The sequence below is a fragment of the Scaptodrosophila lebanonensis genome, unplaced genomic scaffold (genome assembly GCF_003285725.1).
Source record: "Scaptodrosophila lebanonensis strain 11010-0011.00,11010-0021.00 unplaced genomic scaffold, SlebRS2 tig00000001-arrow-pilon, whole genome shotgun sequence".
NCBI lineage: Eukaryota > Metazoa > Arthropoda > Insecta > Diptera > Drosophilidae > Scaptodrosophila > Scaptodrosophila lebanonensis.
Window position 1 is genome coordinate 12,147,747 of NW_022060529.1, and position 18,818 is coordinate 12,166,564.

Below are 18,818 nucleotides of genomic sequence, written 5' to 3' on the forward strand. Positions count from 1 at the left end.
AAGATAGCTCTAAAGTTTAAAAGTGTGTGTGAGTGTATGTGTCTGTGTGTGTGTATGTGTGCTGGGCCCAACCAAAAATTTCCCACAATTCCGTTGTATTTGCTTATATGGCCTACATGAGTGTGAGAAGAAGGCTTCATTTCAATTGGTCTCTTGCTCTTACTGATCGAATGCAGCCACACGGCGTATACGCATTATGCGGCTAATGCAATGCAATTAAATAGTTGACTTTTTTTAGCCACGAGCAGAACTTTCGTTTTGTTTCGATTCGCTTTATTTCTTTATGTTTGGCATTGCTGCCTCTCTGTGCCCGCTAGCCACAATTCATATGAAATATGTATACATATTATAAAAGGCAACAGCAATAGGAAATACGCTGAAGGCCATTTATTAGTAAAAATTTTCTTGTTTTCAACCGACAATGCGCGACGCAGCGCGTTGTTCGTGTTGTGTTTACGTTGTAAGCTGTTGCTGCCGCCGCTGCCTTGCCGCTTCTTGCTTGCCTCCTGGCCATGATAATTTAGATGCCATTGCTGTGATAACAAAACACACTCACACACACATAGAAGACTTGCAAACCTGAAGCCAACAGCACGAACAAGTTCGATGTTGTATGCTCCAGCGAGTAGCAACGAGTCTGTTTGAATGTTTGATTCGCCGGCCTTCCGCACCCATGCTCCCAGATGTGGCTTGCTCTTGACTTGATTCGACTTTCGGCTGCAATGTTGCCATGCATTGGCAGTAGTTTGCTGTTTGTTCTACGCTAATAACAAATGGCAAAGTAACTGTGACGTACTGCCAGCCATACAAACATAATAATAACAAGAAAGGAATGCTAAAGTCGAGCAGGCTCAACTCTTAAATACCCTGTACCACCCCACAAAAAAGTAATTAAATTAATTAATTACTTTGATACTTTTACAGACAGACAGACAGACGGACAGACAGACGGACAGACGGACATGGCTATATCGACTCGGCTTGTCATGCTGATCAAGAATATATATACTTTGTGGGGTCTACCAAGCCTCCTTCTGTGTGTTCCATGTGCACTCGCACAAAACTAATATACCCTTGTACCCTTTGGGTACAGGGTATAATAATAATGAGGAAAGTAGCATTTAAGTTCATACTTAAGGTATATTAGGTATCTGACCAGCAAGTTCCCTAAGACCAAAAGGTGATTGCCAGGCGCATAAAAATTAATTTTAAATTGATTTTAAATGGAAATTCTATGCACTTACTTATAAGAAAATGTTCGATTGCAGGCAATAGTTTAAGCGCAAACATATCTCTTTTATTTGCAGAACTGCCAAATGATAAAGAATAAGATTTGTTGAATAAGGCTTGACTATAACAGTAAGCTTTAAAAGTATGTGCTAAATTACGCAACAAAGCTTAACACGTTTGATGGATAGTTCCTTTGAAGACTACATAAACATTGTCTTTTTCTTCAAAATTACCACGAAATCGAATGTTTGTTCCAGCTCTTGATATTGTAGAGAAACAAAATATTCCGACTATGGAATTCTATAAATAATAAATTACGATTCGTTATCCAAACTATCGAATTTTATGTGTCTAAAAGTGTTGTTTATTTTAAATAAGCCGCTGCGATTTTTTTACAAGTAAATCTTAAACTTCAGTAGGCATTATACGAAACCTATTAAAAATAAGAGTTAAGTCAAAACAGTAAAATTAACTACACTTATAGCTACAACTTCCTTTACAAAGTGGCTTTTACAATAAAACCTGACATTTTCCAGTCTGTTGTGGGGCTCTCGTAGAAGGTCGTTATACAAGTAGTTTGTGGTATATATGTATGTTTATGTGGAGCTCTTGGTATCCACACAGTCGCACCAGTGAGAAAGCTGTATGCTGACCGCTTGGCAGCCCGACGCTAGGCCCTTCCGCAAATCTAAAACCCGTGCCTTCAGGTAGATGCTTTAATGCTTCTATATATTGCCATTGCGGGGTCTACAAAAAGCGTAAAAACCAGAAAAGTCACTCAAAAATTTTAAAGTAAATTAGAATTTTGTAATGTATAAAGTGTTGTGATTAAGTTCCATACTATCAAATATCCACAGGTTCATTCAGATAGCCAACAAAAAAGCATGCCTTCAAAGGTATGGTTTGTCAACAGTAATCAATGATTTCTAAGAAATATTTAAGCTGTAAAATATACAAGTAGGAACATACTTTTGCCTTTAATTGTCAAAGCTTAGCCCAAGGCTGGCAACGGAAGCATGTCTATTCACTTTAAATGATTTATATAACAGTTTTCAAATATTTTAATAAAGGCTTAACTCGTATTAAATAAATAAACAAAGTGCTGCACAAACAAAACAAACAAAAGTCAGTTGAAGAGCTTGCGGCACTGTTACTCTTTTTATTTATTATCAATTGCATGACATTGATATATTATCATGCTTTTCTGCTCGAGAATTAAAAAACAGAAACTGCATACGAGCTCAAAATCATAAAATCAATGCAAATTTTTCATTTAACCAAAAGCCAAACAATGTCTGACTAATATGCAGTTGACGTGACATGCCGGCAAATGCCAAAGGCTGTAACCAAATGTTCAAATGTCCGAATGGCGACGGTTCTGCACCAAAAATAGCTGATGCGCATACATATTAAATAAATAAATTCCAGTCGATGGCAGTTAAGTTAGTTCGATATGAATTCAAACAATGACAGCAACGACAATGTAAATGTAAATGTTGATAGACATATAGTACAATGCAATTAGCCGTCGGAAAAACTCTGCTTTTGTACTTGTATGTATATTTATTTCAAAACTTTTGCTTTACGACTATGTACTTTTTTGCATTCATTTCGGCAAAAATTACACGCATGTCTGAATTATTGGCAAGTTGTGTGAAGTATGCCATGATTTGCCGCAATAAATATCAACTGCCACTGACTCGAAGCCATGGTTCAAATGTAAAATTGGCATTTTCAGTCTTCCTCATAAAAACAGCAACGTCTTTTTCCGGTCATTTTTAAAGCACTCAGTCAGCCCCCTGAAATCGCATCCAGAACCAGTCAGCAATCAGCAGTCGGTAGCTGGCAGTCGTCAGTCGCCGCAACAAGAGCAACTTCAGCATGCCACAAAATAAACAAGAACCGACAAAAGCAAAAAAATGAATATGAGACTTCATTAAGAGCTGTGCAAAGAGCATAATGCCATGTCCAATTTCAGGAAATATCATTCATATTCTTGATTGCTTGTCCATCACATAAAAGTAGGCCCAAGTGCAGCCGAAATTGCGCTTTCCTTATGCACCAATAATGGGCGAGTAGCAGCAAAATATTGTACATTGCCCCGAATGCTGCTAAAAATGGGCGAACATAAATATGTACACACATTCTCATAAATACTATGTATGTATATAGTACGATGAATTGTCGCAATAAATGCCGAGTAAATAATGGGAATGAAATTGAATATATGTATGAATTGGTTGCAAAACGGACATTGCAAATATTGACGTGGAATTTTGACAAATCTATGCAATATACGATTACGTTCAGTATGATAAAGGACGTGTATCAATTTCTATATAAATATTCATTTGACCCGAGAGTATTGGCTTTTAGAAGGCTTCATAAAAACAGAGAATAAACTATTGTTTTCCATTTCAAATTTGTTGTTAATATTCCATTCATATATTTCGTAAAAGGGCAAGCTTAAAATAAATAAACATTTTTATGAATACAATTCAGTAAAATTCAAAAATGTTTTACAAGATCCACTCAACCGCATGTGGAAAGTGTGATTTAGGTCCTAGACAGGGATGTCCTTCAACAAGCGCCTCATTAGTTTTTTAATCTGCTGTACAATCAATACAACATCAATAATGTACAATCAATAATCAATAAATGCAATGAATGGTCAAAAATGTATAATTGCGGCAGCTTGAAATATTACAAATAGAGATGCTTTATTTCAATCCTCAATATATAAATAAAGACTTTGGCTAATCTTCAAAATTTACTTTCAGTTTGAATAGAATTGAGGATTGAGGAACGCTTCTCCAAGGACTGTCTTACAATTATCTAACGGTTTACATCCAAATCAAGGGGGATCATGACAATCATAACATACATTATAAGTTGAACTGGAAGCGTTGTAAGCAGCTACACAACAGCCGATTCATTAAAATGAACATACAGTATAATTACTGCAATATTTAGTCCTTGAAGTATTTGTAACTGCAAAAAAGTCCAAAAACCCTGGCTTATTCATTATTTTAATTGAGCTTACCAGTGGAGTAGGGAATCGAAAGCGCTGCACAAAAAGGCTTGCATATGACAGACTTTAGCTTATATTGATCCAAATAAAATAATTTCATGTCATTTCACATTTCTGCACCACTCACAATTTTCCTTAATAAGTCTCTGTCACTTTTTTTATTTTTTTATTTTAGGTAACTTGGCACCTTTTTTGTACGAAGAATTATTTGGCCACGTTTGTTACCATCACCGGTTGTGTCGTGTTTTTATACAACGCATATATTAGAACTTATTTTAAATGTGAAATTTCAGTATTGCTCTTCAATCTTTGATTACTTGCGGCGTGAAACGAATCGGTGGCTACATTCAGAAACGAACTCACAATGGGATTCCTGCAATGCCAGGCCCCATTTTTATTTTCTACAACCGAAGAACATAATTTCTTTACATTTTATTAAGTGATAGAATTAAAGAAACTCTGATCGTCTGAATCGGAGTTGAATTTTCTTTAAAAAAAAATCAAAACATTTCAAATATAATAATGCAGTTTTATATACAACCAAGAGATTAAGTTGCCTTCAGTTTTTTGGCTGTAAAAACAATATGACGTTCCTTTTCTGTTCAAATTGTTCGAAATATAAATATATCTGAGTTTACCCGAATGTATGAAGAGCATATGCATATTTGGAATAGCACGGAATTGCTTCAAGTGTTTGTAGCTGCATGCGTGTATACTAGGGCTGTGTCTACTCATTTCGATATGGGAAACAATACCCACCCACAAATAACGAACGATAAATCACACTCGACTTGACCAAATACAGCGCAGCCAAATTCAAGCATAAATTGCAAACAATAAATAACCGAAAAATTGTAAATAAAGTTGCTGCAAATATTTCATAAAGTAACAATCAGCTTAGGGCGAAAGAGCAGATGCCAAAAAGCAGAAACCAGCAGCAGTTACCGCACCAAGCAAGGAAAGGACGGGCAGGTAAGATTCTGCTGCCACACAGCCCAAAAGCATTTGCGGCCAGCTTAACACACACACAGACAATGAGACACTCATACACGTACATACGAGAAATGCACCGCAAACGGCTTCATTGTAGTAGGAGGAGAAGTCAAAGGCGGTGAAGAAGGAGGTGGTGGTGGTGGTGGAGGCAGAGGCAGAGGCGGAGGCAGAGGCCACATGGACCCCAGCGTAAAATGAGCCAAACCAAACGAAACCAAATGGCAACACAAAACGGCTCATATCGAGAAACCAAAAGTAAAAAGGCCTGCAGCGCATGTTGCAAGCAGCGCAAGATAAGCGCAGCAGCAGCAGCAGCGACAGCAGGCACCAGGCAGTGGCAGCAGGCGGTGGCAGCAGTTGGTGGCTGCGGCGATGGCAACTTAACATTTTTGGTATACACCAAATTTATACTTAGCCAATGTTTAAACTCTTCAATTGGCTAAAAGCGTTTTTGTGTGGTATCTAAATGTGGCACGATTATTGTTATTATTGTGGCGGGCCGGGCTGGCTGGCTGGCTGGCTGGTTTAGGCGGAAAAAGCAAAAAAGCAGCAACAACCACAACTGCAACAAGAGCAGCAATGGCTACAGCAGCTGCACTAGGCTCTATTATTTGCATAAACACTGCTTGGCCAATTCGTTTGTCTATGTGTGTGGCTTAGAGAAGTGCGTGAACAGCAGTTTATCAAAGAAAGCTACAAAGTTGACAAAACATAAATTGTTTCTTAATTGCCAGATTAGAGCATTTGGTCAAGCAAATTTTGTCAGAGCTTCGATACACAACAAAATCCAGAAATATAAATACCATCTGCGACCAGAAAGAAAGAAAGAAAGACCTACAAGTATATTTATTTTGTAGAAAAGCTATGGTGTGATTGGAAAACTCAAATAAGACGCTACAATATAAATTTTTTTAAATGCAAAGTTTAAAAACGTCAAAGAAATAGATTGGTTCTTCAATTTTTGGTTGTAACTGCTAATTAATTTAAGTCATAAATTCTATTGACTGTTGAAGAAGTGAAATTGGCTTTTTAATAATTAAATATACAACTTCTTGAGATAAACTAGACCTATTATGCAATTACTTTTTGGCAAATAAATCATCGTTTGTCATTGTTAGATAGATTATTGAAACAACTATCTACGCTTATTTTAGAGCTGAATTTAACATCAATAATATATAATTAGTATATAAAACGAGCAATATACTCTACTGTGTCCGTATTTTTATAAATTAACAAGTTTCTGATACAAGAACCCATCACATCATTTGTACGATTGCCACAAAATGGAACAGTAATCGTGTCGGCCAAAAAGAAGGCTCGGTCATAGCCTAAAAACTGTTGAAGGATTAGTAATTGAAACAGCAAACGGCTGGTCAGGCTGGCAGGGAATTACAAACCGACACACTCTCACACTTTTAACTAAAGGGCATACAAAGTGGAAATAACCTTCTAGTGAAGTATGCATGCAACATTTCCGTGTCACGCAACCAGCTGCCATCTGCAGTCGCATAAGTAAATGTATTGATGCATGTATGTGTGTGTACATATGCTGACCATTCGAGTCAGCGAGATTTTTCGCAAATATAGAATTTATTAGCAATTGCAGGCTTGAAGGCTCGAAAGCATATACTAACCGCGAGCAATTGCAAGTAAATACCTACAAAGCAAATGTCTCACATGTGGATAAGTGGAAGCCACACACACACACGCACACACACATACACATGCACACACACCTACTTGTACTCACGCACACACAGGTACATGCACATGCTTATAAATAGCACGCCATATCAAGACTTTTGTCAACGCGTTCGCTGAAATGCTGCAAATAAACAACAGCCAACAAAACTTGGCGGTCATATAAGAACACCAACGCAGTAGCTGTAGCTGTGTCTGTGGCAGAGGCAGAGGCAGTGACAGAGGCTGTGGCAGGGACAACAACAAAAGTAACTACCGCTGGCAAAGGAATAAGAGTCCGCAGCGGCAACAACAACAAATTGGAATATATGGCTTGCGGCAATAACGGTGTTCATAATAATGATGGCGTGGTCTGAAAAGAAGGATGGCAGTGTACTGCTGGTTGTTGTTGTTGCTGCTGCTGCTGCTGCTTCTGCTGCTGTTACCGCTTCTACTGGCGATGGCGATGGCGATGGCGATGACTGTGATGATGATGGCGCCGACGACGAGGCTGACGAGGACAACATAGCCGCAACATAATGAAAACGAAGGGAATTTCTGTCGCTCAGACGCACGAAACAGAAAATGGCTGCAGGCCATTGCAAGTTCTCAAGTGCTTCCGGCTGAGGGTGCCTACCAAGCGACAAATGGAGCCACCTACCTACCTACCTACCTACCTATATTCGTACCAACCAGCAAGCAAACCAACCAACCAACCAACCAGTCATCCAAACGTCGTTTCTGCCTGTCGCCAAGCAACCAATATTGTCATGTGGTTTTCTTTTGGTCGCCCTAAATATGTATGAGTAAGTGTATGTGTATGTGTGTGGGTGGGTGCATTGAGCTTCAGCGGCGTCAGTGGGGACAGCACCACCATCAGCACCACCATCAGCAGCAGCGGTAACATCATGGGACGGAAATGAGTCAAGCGTGACATTTGCTCGGCGCTCTGCGATGTCACATAGCGCTGCTTCTTACTCTTCATCCTTTCGTTGTCGTATAAGTATATATACATATAAATGTGTGTGCATGTGTGTGTGTATGTGTGTGCCACTTAATGCCCGGCGGCTACTCAAAAGGAAACTCCTCGTATAACGCAAATTAAAAATCCTGCTGCACTGCGCACGCAAGACATCAAGTAATGGAAACTAACGTGTAAATATGTATGTGAACGCTGGAGCAGCTAAGTACGGTTTAAACAGTAAGGCCTAGCTTTAACAACACGATTTAATAACGCAATTGCTATTACACCATATTACACCAGCAAAAAATTTAATTTTGATCAAATAATGCACATTGTGTTGAAAATAATAATTTATGCATATAATCAATACAAAACTTTCAACAAATTCAATGCTAGTTTAACAGTTTCTCATAATTTTTAGTAAAAGAATTACACTCCTTCGTCAAGGTACTTAACATTGTGTTTTCTAATTTTATTAGAGGAGACTATAACATTATTTTGAATTGTGAAACAAGAACCTATATTGATCAAATCAAGTTTAAGTTTGTATGTGAGGAAGGTGTAAGAAGGCAATGCTTGAAATGTATATTTTTGCATACCCTTAACGATGTCTACTACAACAAGGCATACATACATAAATGACAAACGATAAAGAAACCTAAGCTTTAAATAGAAAATAGTTGTAGAAAACCGAGATATTGATTCCGATAAACACTAAAGAATCTCGCATTCACGTGGGAATTTAATTATAATTGTCATATTTAATTGTGCTTTCCACTGTCGTCATAGTGTTTCTCTACTGTATGGGTATGCATGTATGTATGTGTGTGTGTGTTGGTGTGACTTATATGCGACATTGCAGCTAGAAGTATACTATACTTTTATACAATTTTAAGTAGCCACTGATTAAATTTTGTTAGCCTCCAAGTTGCACGATTACTCAAATGTGATATGTAATGGAATGGCACGAAGCAAGCACAGGGGCAGGGTAGAGCGGGGCCGGGTTGGGTCATTTGAAGCGCCCGAAAATAGCCGGCGGTCAACGTTTCAACATCAAAACAAATGCATAACAAAGGTGTAGCACATATCATGCATATTTTGAGCGAAATTGCCGCAAAAGCGCGTGAAGCACAGGCGACCGCCCGCCCGGACACGGACACGGATGCGGTATGAGTTGGGACGAGTGGGGACGCGGACAGGATTGCGGTCCGCAATCAACCTTTAGCAGCGGTTCGCGTTTTTGTAATGCCAGCGGCAAAATATCGATGTAAAGAATTAAAAACATAGGTACACGCGCATGTGCCCTAAACTAAGAGCAGATACAATAAAACATGCAAATATGCGCCCAAGGACATTGCAACGGCAACAGACACCGTCAAAACAACGCGCCAAAGAACGCAGGCCAAACATCAAACACACAAGCCCACATATGCGGATCGTTTGTGACGGGGTGGAGCAGGGAGGTCGCACTGCCTGTGTATGTGTTTTTTAAAGACACCAAAGGGTATAAAGTTTATTTAGCTTTAGCCGAAATTAAAGGCCTTTGTATATCAAGTATCCACGTGGAAAACGCGGGCACACACGAACACAGCGCCATACATGAATGCAGTGTGATAACAACTACCCACAGAGAGAGAGAGAGAGAGAGAGACAGAGAGAGGGGGAGAGGGAGGGGCACACACACACACGCACAACTACCACCACTGCCGACAGCCGACAGCCAACAACCAACAACAAACTCGCAATGGCATATGAATGCTTACAGTGTTGAAGTTGTATATTCGAGTAAAATATGCCGTTAGCCATTCAAAAACCTCTAAATATACCAAAAATGAAAATTATACAACAAAAAAAATTGTTTCAATGGTTGGGCCAAAATGCCGCCAGGCACCTTTACGTACCTCAAAAACGAGCTGTAAACTTTAGTCCATGTGTGCGATGATTTGTGTGTGTGTGTGTGTGTGTGTGAGTGTGTGTGTGTACGTTGGACTCCACCAGAATATATCTATGTGTGTGTGTAAGCTTATGTGTCTGGTTATGAATATACTGCGGTGTATTTTGATTTCATCACAGACCTATTCTTACATCTTGCTGGACATTTGCGACAATAAAATGCGAGCATTGTACAAATAGCCGCCATAAAAAAGGTCATTTATTTGGACACTCGTAAACTGGAAATTGCTTTAGAAATAAATATTAACCCTAACCATAAACATGTTCCAGTTAAAAGAGACACTTTTGAGCAAACCATAGCCTCTAAAATATCAAGCATTACGGTTAGCCTAATTCAATGAGAAGTTATGTAAGAACAGCCTCTAAGAAAGTTGATTTAAATGTGGCATGGAAAAGGAGTGAAAGAAAAGTTTAATTTTTCTTTTCTAAATGTATAATTTTGCATCTCTTCTCTTCCTCTCTAGCCGGATATCAGCTACTAAATATATATCACCGATATAAATTTGGATACGAACTTTAAGCCTACTTTTAAGGGTACTGTTGCAGATTTCATTGCGCCACAAAAACTATATCTTCATTTTTATCAGCAGAGTGTTTTTATTTAAAACTATCCATCGTGGATAATCATTAAATATGTTAAATAAACCTAACGATTAATTATTTCATTTCTGAATGGCTTCTACATACTATATATGATTTATAGATGTAAAAAATGTGTAGGATAATAAATGTTAGTTAATTATTTTCAAATATTTGCTTTCACACAGTTTTCAAAAATTTGTATAAAAATACATACAACACTTTAAAAATACAATAAAATATAAATATATTCAAGATAAATGTACTATAGCACAAAGGTGCTGAGCTCAATTCAATGCTGTCTATAATTATATTTTTTATTTCCCCATTCATTTAATTAATATCACGAGCTCTGGGGCACATGTGTGTCATATTCCGCTGAAAAGAAAATATATATACATCTTTATACAAACCTCAACTAATGCAAGCATATAGATCTTCCTCTTATAAATCAAAAGAGCGTTATCTAATATAACATATGGTAGGCTATAAATCATAAAAAAGCAAACAATACAAACATAAATGTTATTTAATTTATAAGTATTCATGAACTCAGATCTAAGGAAAAAAAAAACAAATGTATACCTTTGTACATATTCATACAAAGAGGTGAACAATGCTTTAGCCTTTTTGTGCATTTTTATTTATGCATGATATATTTGGACCAACAACTGCATGCTTTTCTGCAGCTGTATTTACAATTTCCACATACAACTTTCATAAATTGTAACTGTAAAATGTCTCCGCAAAAACATAAAAACAGATGACTTGCACGGATGTCTGATGTGTCCCAATTGTGCAATTCTTTTTATTGATATACTGGCCCCTACATATAAAAAATGCAACAAATACAGTATCGATGCATGCCATTGCACAATATATTGTATATTTAAATGACATTACACAGATTGACAAAAGCCATATCCGCCAAAAAAGTAAAATGAGAGACGACAACGAATCGCTGGCTGTCACATACATATACACATGTCCAGGCAACACATATCGTATGTGCAATGTAATGTCAAAAGAGAAATGGTTTTACATCACAACGAAGCATATTTACTCTTTTCTTATCAATGTGGTATTTAAGTAATTAAATTAATGTAATTTGTAAATTTAAATAAGAATAGATTTGACTAGTCTTGTGTAATTTCAGTCCAATATTCCACTAAGTTCAAAACAGACGAAGCTATTATTCTTTTGAAAGAAATATGATAGACATTTTTATTGAAGAATCAGCCAACTAGTTACAAAATCAACTAAATCTAAGGATTTGTAAATCCAGAGCAAGTTATTCTCCAACTTGTGATAAAAAATGCAGTATTAGTTCCACATGTGGCTTTGTTTTCTTACTTTATTTAAATATTGTCACTTAAAAAATACAAATCAATTTATTTACTTAAATGATAACGTACAAATTTATCAAAACCTTAACTATTTATTATTATTTTATTAATAATATATATTTTAACCAACTTTTCTCGTCTCCTATATGTACATTTTTGGTTGGTGATTCCAAAAATTCTTAGTATTAAGTCTTATAACAAAACATAAATTTTGCTTCTCAATTCAGCTCGGTCGTTAGGACCGTGTTTCAGGATGAAGAAATAAGCTTAAACAGTTTGTTCTTATAATATTCTTATACCTTTGGGGAATATGACGAGGGCGCCTGGATTCAATTTCTTGCCATCCCATAATAGCAATCGCAAAAACAAACTGAAACTAAATATTTGAATAACTTGAATGGCCCTCATATGCACTACATGTAGTTTGAAGAGTATACAAAATAACGGATAATGATTGCAGTGGAAAAAGTGAAAAGCTCAACGTCAATATTTATGCGGAAACATTTTAAAGCTCGTTGCTGTTGCCAGATCATAACGAAATATTTTCGTTAAAGATAATGCTTTTGGTTGGCACTTTTTAAATAAAAAGTAAAATAAACAACCCATTTAGGTAATGAAAATCACACTTTCAGCACATAAAGCTTAGACAAACGCGTTTCGTGTAACGTTAATATTTAACAAATAGATTTTGTGAATTTATTTTGATTTTATCACAACATTCATAAATTATTTTGTTAGCATAGAATTCACGTTTCACGCTCGCTGCCTGCATTTCTAATGTCGGTCCCAACCAGAACTAGCGCCATTTGCTTATTGTTGCAGAAAAAGTTGGCTTTGGCCATTGATATATATACACGCATGTGTGGATACATAGTATATCTGTGTATATGTATGTATTCGCACTTCCATTGAACTGCATTAGCTAACCGAAGCGTTGCTTAAACACCAAATGGTGGCGAACATTGAAAAATACACAGAGGCAAGTGTTTGTGTATTCGAAGCGCTTGGTCTTCCCTCCAACCGCGTCCAAACGTTAACGTACATACATATATAATTTTGTAGTCGCACATTTTGCAGCTAATCTGCATTTAAATGGAATTTTTAATTATTTTCATAGTGTAGCCTTTGACAATCAGTGCGGCATGGTGTTTGGTTGGCAGCTTCTACAACTAGAGAGAGGGAGAGGGAGCGAGTGACGTTCGCGTCTGGCGGCGCCTCCGGCATCCTTGTCCACGTGCAAACGGTGCCAATTTGCTTTGAAAAGTGCTGGCCTGCACTAAAATGCAGTTCGAATTTAAATTAAAAAAAATATACGCGCACTCTCAAACACATCTATACTATATATACAAATTCACATACATACATATATAAACATGCATAGCGAGCTAGTTGTGGTCGCCTATGGTTTCTTTATGCCCACACCAAACGCATTTTAAATTGCCAATCAAAATATGGAGCGAGAATATCAGCTGCAAATGCCACCACCGCCGTTGCCACAGCACCTACCAATTTGCCATCAACGGCTAAGCAAATAAGAATATTAATGGTTTTTTCCAGCCATTGCGCAATATTTCATGTATAATACACCTGAACGAGTTTTCGATTAGAATGAGTCAATGTTGGTGGCTCAATATCGTACATATAGTATTCCCATACGAGTATATGCGTATCTATGGATAGGTAGGTAGGTAGCTGTGTTTGTGTTTATAGCTCTCTCTCAAAATTGAAATGGTGACATTTTATAAATATCATTTTATTTATGACATACAAACTGTAATTAACATGTTAATTAATAGTGGGCCGCAGGCGGTTTCCTTTTATTCAAAATAAATGTTGCATAATTCTAGGCTCGCGCTTTTTACACATTATGAAAACAAGCATTTTTTTTTATTTTTTTTGATTTTTAATTAATTTCCATATACATATATAGAACAAAAGCAAACATTGCAACAAATGCGTAAGGTTACATGTCAGCCAAGGCTTTAAAGGAAATAATTTGAAGCCCTTAAAATCAACGACCTAATCGAACCGACTCGCCCACAAAGGCCACAAGCTTTGGCAATGCAGATCGTAAGCTAAGGTATTTCGTAGCCTTCGGGCAACAGCCACTTGTCATCAGAGGCTGACGTGGCAGCAGCAGCAGCGCCTCTGCTGAACCGTTTTGTCATTCCGGTCATAACAACGCCGGAAGTGCTTGCGTACATAGCTCGCCATTGGGAATTTCCTTTTCTGCTTGGTCGTCTTTCAATTTCGCTTGTGGATTTTTCCTTTGCTTTTGGAAGGCGCTGGTCTTGTTTGGTTTTATGAGGTTACAACATGCTTTTTGGCCCCAATAGAAGCCGTTCCCATTCGCTTACAACTGGATGCGACGCCAGATGATGAGAATGAGAATGATGACGAGCCCCACAACGAAAGCGAGAACGAAAACGGCATATTAGCCATTGGCGTTTGGTATGAAATTCGTTGCTCTTGTTGTTCTTGGCAACGTTAAGGCGACTGCAAGTCTGTTTCCTTGCTATAAGTGTAACTATGTGTGTGTGTGTGTGTGTGGGTTTGTGTGTGCGTGACTGTGTGGACTACTTACCTGGTGGCAGCCGCAGCGACAACCACAACCTCAACTTTTGAGCCAACCTTGCAACAAGAACAACATCAACAATGACTGCTCAGCCAAACCAAACCAAACCAAGCCATACGACAAGAGAACACTGGCTCTTTTTCACCGCAGGCTTAAAGCGGAAATTAAAAGAGAGCAAGAATCCAGCATAGGAAACTGAAACGTAACTGAGCCCTGGCCTGTTTGAGCTCGTGCTAGTTGACTGGCTGACTGGCTGGCTGGCTCCCTGACTGCCTTACTATCTAACTACCTGGCCGCCTAACAGACCGACTGGCAACAGCAACGTATACGGCCATTGCAAAAGCACCGACGACTGCAACAAGATATCACGTTAGAATGAATCCTGCGGCATAAATCCAAACAAAACTTGCAGTTGTTGCATGTGTGGGAAAATATCCACACCCGCACCCACACTTACACGCATACGAAATATCATTTCGCACAATTGCAAGCAACATCGGCATTGGCGCAAACATGGTGATTTGCTGATGAGCGCAGAATAATGATGGCTTGTAATGCACAGGAGTTGCTAGGATAAAATGTCAAGCTTGTCCGTTGAAGAAAATACTATTTATATTTATGGCCACCTAAAATATGACTATTTATTTAACAAACTTAAATACTTTATTATACATTAAATTCCATATCAATACAAAGTCTTATTGAGGTTGGAACCAAATGAACTGCTTAGGTTCAAATGATGTTAGTAATCTGACATGGTCGCTCACAACATCTCTCTGAATCCGTAGAAAAGATGCTCTGATTCAAAGTTAAGGGAGAAGTAATAATCGAAACATTTGGATCTGATTCATAATGCTGGTCACATTTGCACCTATAACAAAATATAGGGTTTAAACATAAATTAAAAACAGAAAATAAATCATATGGTTGAAAAAAATACGCTTACTTGAGATGAGTGATCTTTAGTGTGCTTCGATTAATTAAGAGAAAGTTCTCTTCCCTCTTTCCTGATGGATTTCATTTGGTGGTCCTTGGGTAGTTCATAAAAAGGCGCGATCAGCGGACAGCTGTCCAGCGGCTTGCGTATCCTATATTTACATCCTGCATGTATAGTCAATTGCGTTTCATTCAGTTGTCCTCGATTCATCTTAAGAATCTTAGTGCAGATCGAGCAATTCCATTATCCACTCCTATTTTAATTTCTGAGTGTCGTATACATTTTTATACCCAACAAATATACCGTCCATGAATGAAAATAAATATGTACATACAAGTATGATGGCTGATGATCTGCTAATAATCTCTTTGATAAAAAGTATTTTAAATAACATTTAAAAATGTAGGTGTTTTTTCGAACAGAGATTAGGGATTAATTAAGATTGTGCACACTATTCGCTGATTAGCTTCTTTGGCCACTCACTAGCTGAACCAAATACTCTCGTATATGCCTGAAATCCAACGATTGAAGAAATTTGTTGTGGCACCTCTTCCCCAATAGTAAGACCAAAAGCAATTACTTTTTCGTTTAAATTTTCTTTCTTCGTAAACATTTAATTTCCAATTTCAATTTGGTTGAATGCATTGGCACACACTCATAACCACACGCTCACACAACACACATATACATACATTCAGGCTCATGAGTCGCACCAACTTGGCACAATGTTCAATATCATTTCGTAACTTTATTTCACATTGGCCTCTCATCTCACCCCATGCCATCATTACTCGAGCCACAGCAACGGGAGCGGCATTGGCAGCTCAAAGGCCTCCCGACTCGCATAGTCCGCTTGCAGCTTGCATGGAAAAAGGAACTTACACACACACACATACATACATACATACTTCGTTTCTCATTTACATTAAATAAATATTGTACAATTGTATTGCAGTGAGGAGGCAAAGGTAAAAGCCATTCAAATGAGTTTCGTCAGCAGGGCGCCGAAAAGTATGCTTTACTTTAACTGACGGTCATCTTACGAGCAATGGCTTCGCTCTGGCCATGGATAGGTAAATACTTTTACATACACACATACATGGGCCAAAATAATCAAAATTGTTCTGCAACTCCTTTCGAATGGGCGAAATTGAAACATTTTCAGCATTATGGGAAATGCATGTTTGTATTTGGAAATACTCGTTTGCCACTCATGTGCCTGCATCGATGCATGCATTTTGTTGCATCCATGCGTTAAAAATATTTGCCTCAAATTCTGCCGTATGTTTTCGATCTATTTGTGCACCAATGCAGTTTCTTCTGACAGAGGAATTTGCATAACGTTTTTGTTTTAATTTAATTTTTAGCAATGTTTTTGCAATCGCACACAAAACACATTCACAACACACACACACACTCATACGTACATTTCATTTGTTTTTGTACTCTGCAGCTCCCAAAGCTGTAAATGTGTCTGTCGAACCAGTTGTTATTTTGAGAACTAGATCTTTTTTTTGCCCATTTTTGACTATTTACGACATTTTATATCTTTTCTGATGTGAGACCTATGAGAGACACATACAAAACATTTATATGAAATAAATTTCACATGCCGCTTATACGAAACATCTAGTCGAAGCCATAAAAATCGAAAAACCGTTGAGATGTTCAGAAAGATGTCCGAAAGCTTAGAAAGATTGCAACTCGGGCACGCTAGTAAATAATAAAATGTAATAATTTATTTAATTTATATCTTACAAATATTCATAGTAAATATGGCTTTTAATACAACTTAGTGAGAAGGCGATGCAATAATATTTTAGATTAACAATTAAAAACACCAAATAACAATAATTTTAGGCTGCTGTTTATAAGTATTAGCTATTAGATTGATCATAAATATTAGGGGTCTTAACTTCTTTTTGCTTAATTTTTATAATAAGGTAACTGGTAGTTAATTAGATAAGCTACATGCAAAGATTTCGAAAAAGAATACACCCATCTCTAAAACTCAGACTTTACGAACAACTGCATATAGTTTTCTTAAAGCTATTTGGGTAAGAAATTAGGTTCTAGTTTAGGAAAACGCTGCAGATTCTGCACAAAATTGCCCAGATATATATACAATATAAATATAAGTATATTTGTGTGTGAGAGGATGCAGCTGCTTTCACAGCCACCTTTTTCGGCAACATTGAGGTGAAATGAAGCTTGTGACGAGCTTCATCTGCTTGGCATGTCGTGCACTTGTGTTTATAATTTACTTTACTTTCTGACAAAAGGCTTTTAAAACAATTATTTTAATGTTTTTTACCATCCATATACACTAGACACGCACACAGGCACACACACACACGTTGACATTCAAATGAACATTACATAAAATTGAGTTTATTCATGTTAAATGGAAAATGGCTTTTGAATTTTTGGCTTTTAAATGCAATTTTTCTCTTCATTTAACATTTGAAATATTATAACAAAACACTATTCTATTAAATATATGTATGTTTGCATGTGAGTGCGTATAATAAATGCAAATAACAATGACAATAACATCATATCTAGCCTATTGTTACACATTCGAAATGAGCATCAACATGTAAATGTATTTTTTCTTTTAATTCGATGCCTAAATTCAATTTGGAATGACAAAGAATGAATGCATTTCATTTACTTGTATTATTGAAGCGTTAAATAAAATATTTGGATTGTGTTTTGGGCCATGTAAAGTTTATTTGTGCCCATCATTGTAATCAAAGTTTTTCAAGTGATTCAACAAATTAAGATATGGGGTGGGCTACTAATTTAAATAAATTTCAACTATGTGCTTAAAATAAATAATCTTATAAATTTGTTGTGCTTGAAAACAAAATTGTGGCTTTAGGTTGTGGTAAGAAAATGCATTTTTGCGCATATTGGAGTTGAATATAATTGAATTGAATGCTCTAAATGAATTGAATATAATAATGATAGGGCCACTCCTTCTTCAATACAGGAACAAACAAAACCAGTATCAGCACAAAATGCTTAATTGGGATTGAGAAAAACAATAAAATAGATAATATATCACTTTTATATTGATGTAAATATTCACCTTATGTTCGCGGCTAATAACTGCAATTCCCAAATGCAAATACGATGTGCTTTAATTTTTCAGGGCTGAATCTATAAATATGTATAAAATAAAATTAAAGAATAGAATAAAGAAGCATCTGGTGGTGAGAAGCACATCATATTAAATTTTAAAAATAGTTCAATCAATATCGAATGAAGCGGGAACTGTAAAATCAAGATTTTGCTCAAAGGAATCCCGTCTTTTTATATTGGTTATTTGATTCCATTTGATTTCGATTCAATAACAAAATTCTAGAGTTTCTTGTTAGAAATTTTGCCCACTTTTTTCATTATACCCGTAGTACTTATATAACAAGCGAGTTCTAGAATACTCGTATAGTACAAAACTCAGCGCATTCTTTTCTAAATTTTACTTCATGTGTTCTCTTAAGTCTGTTCACCCAGCTATTAAA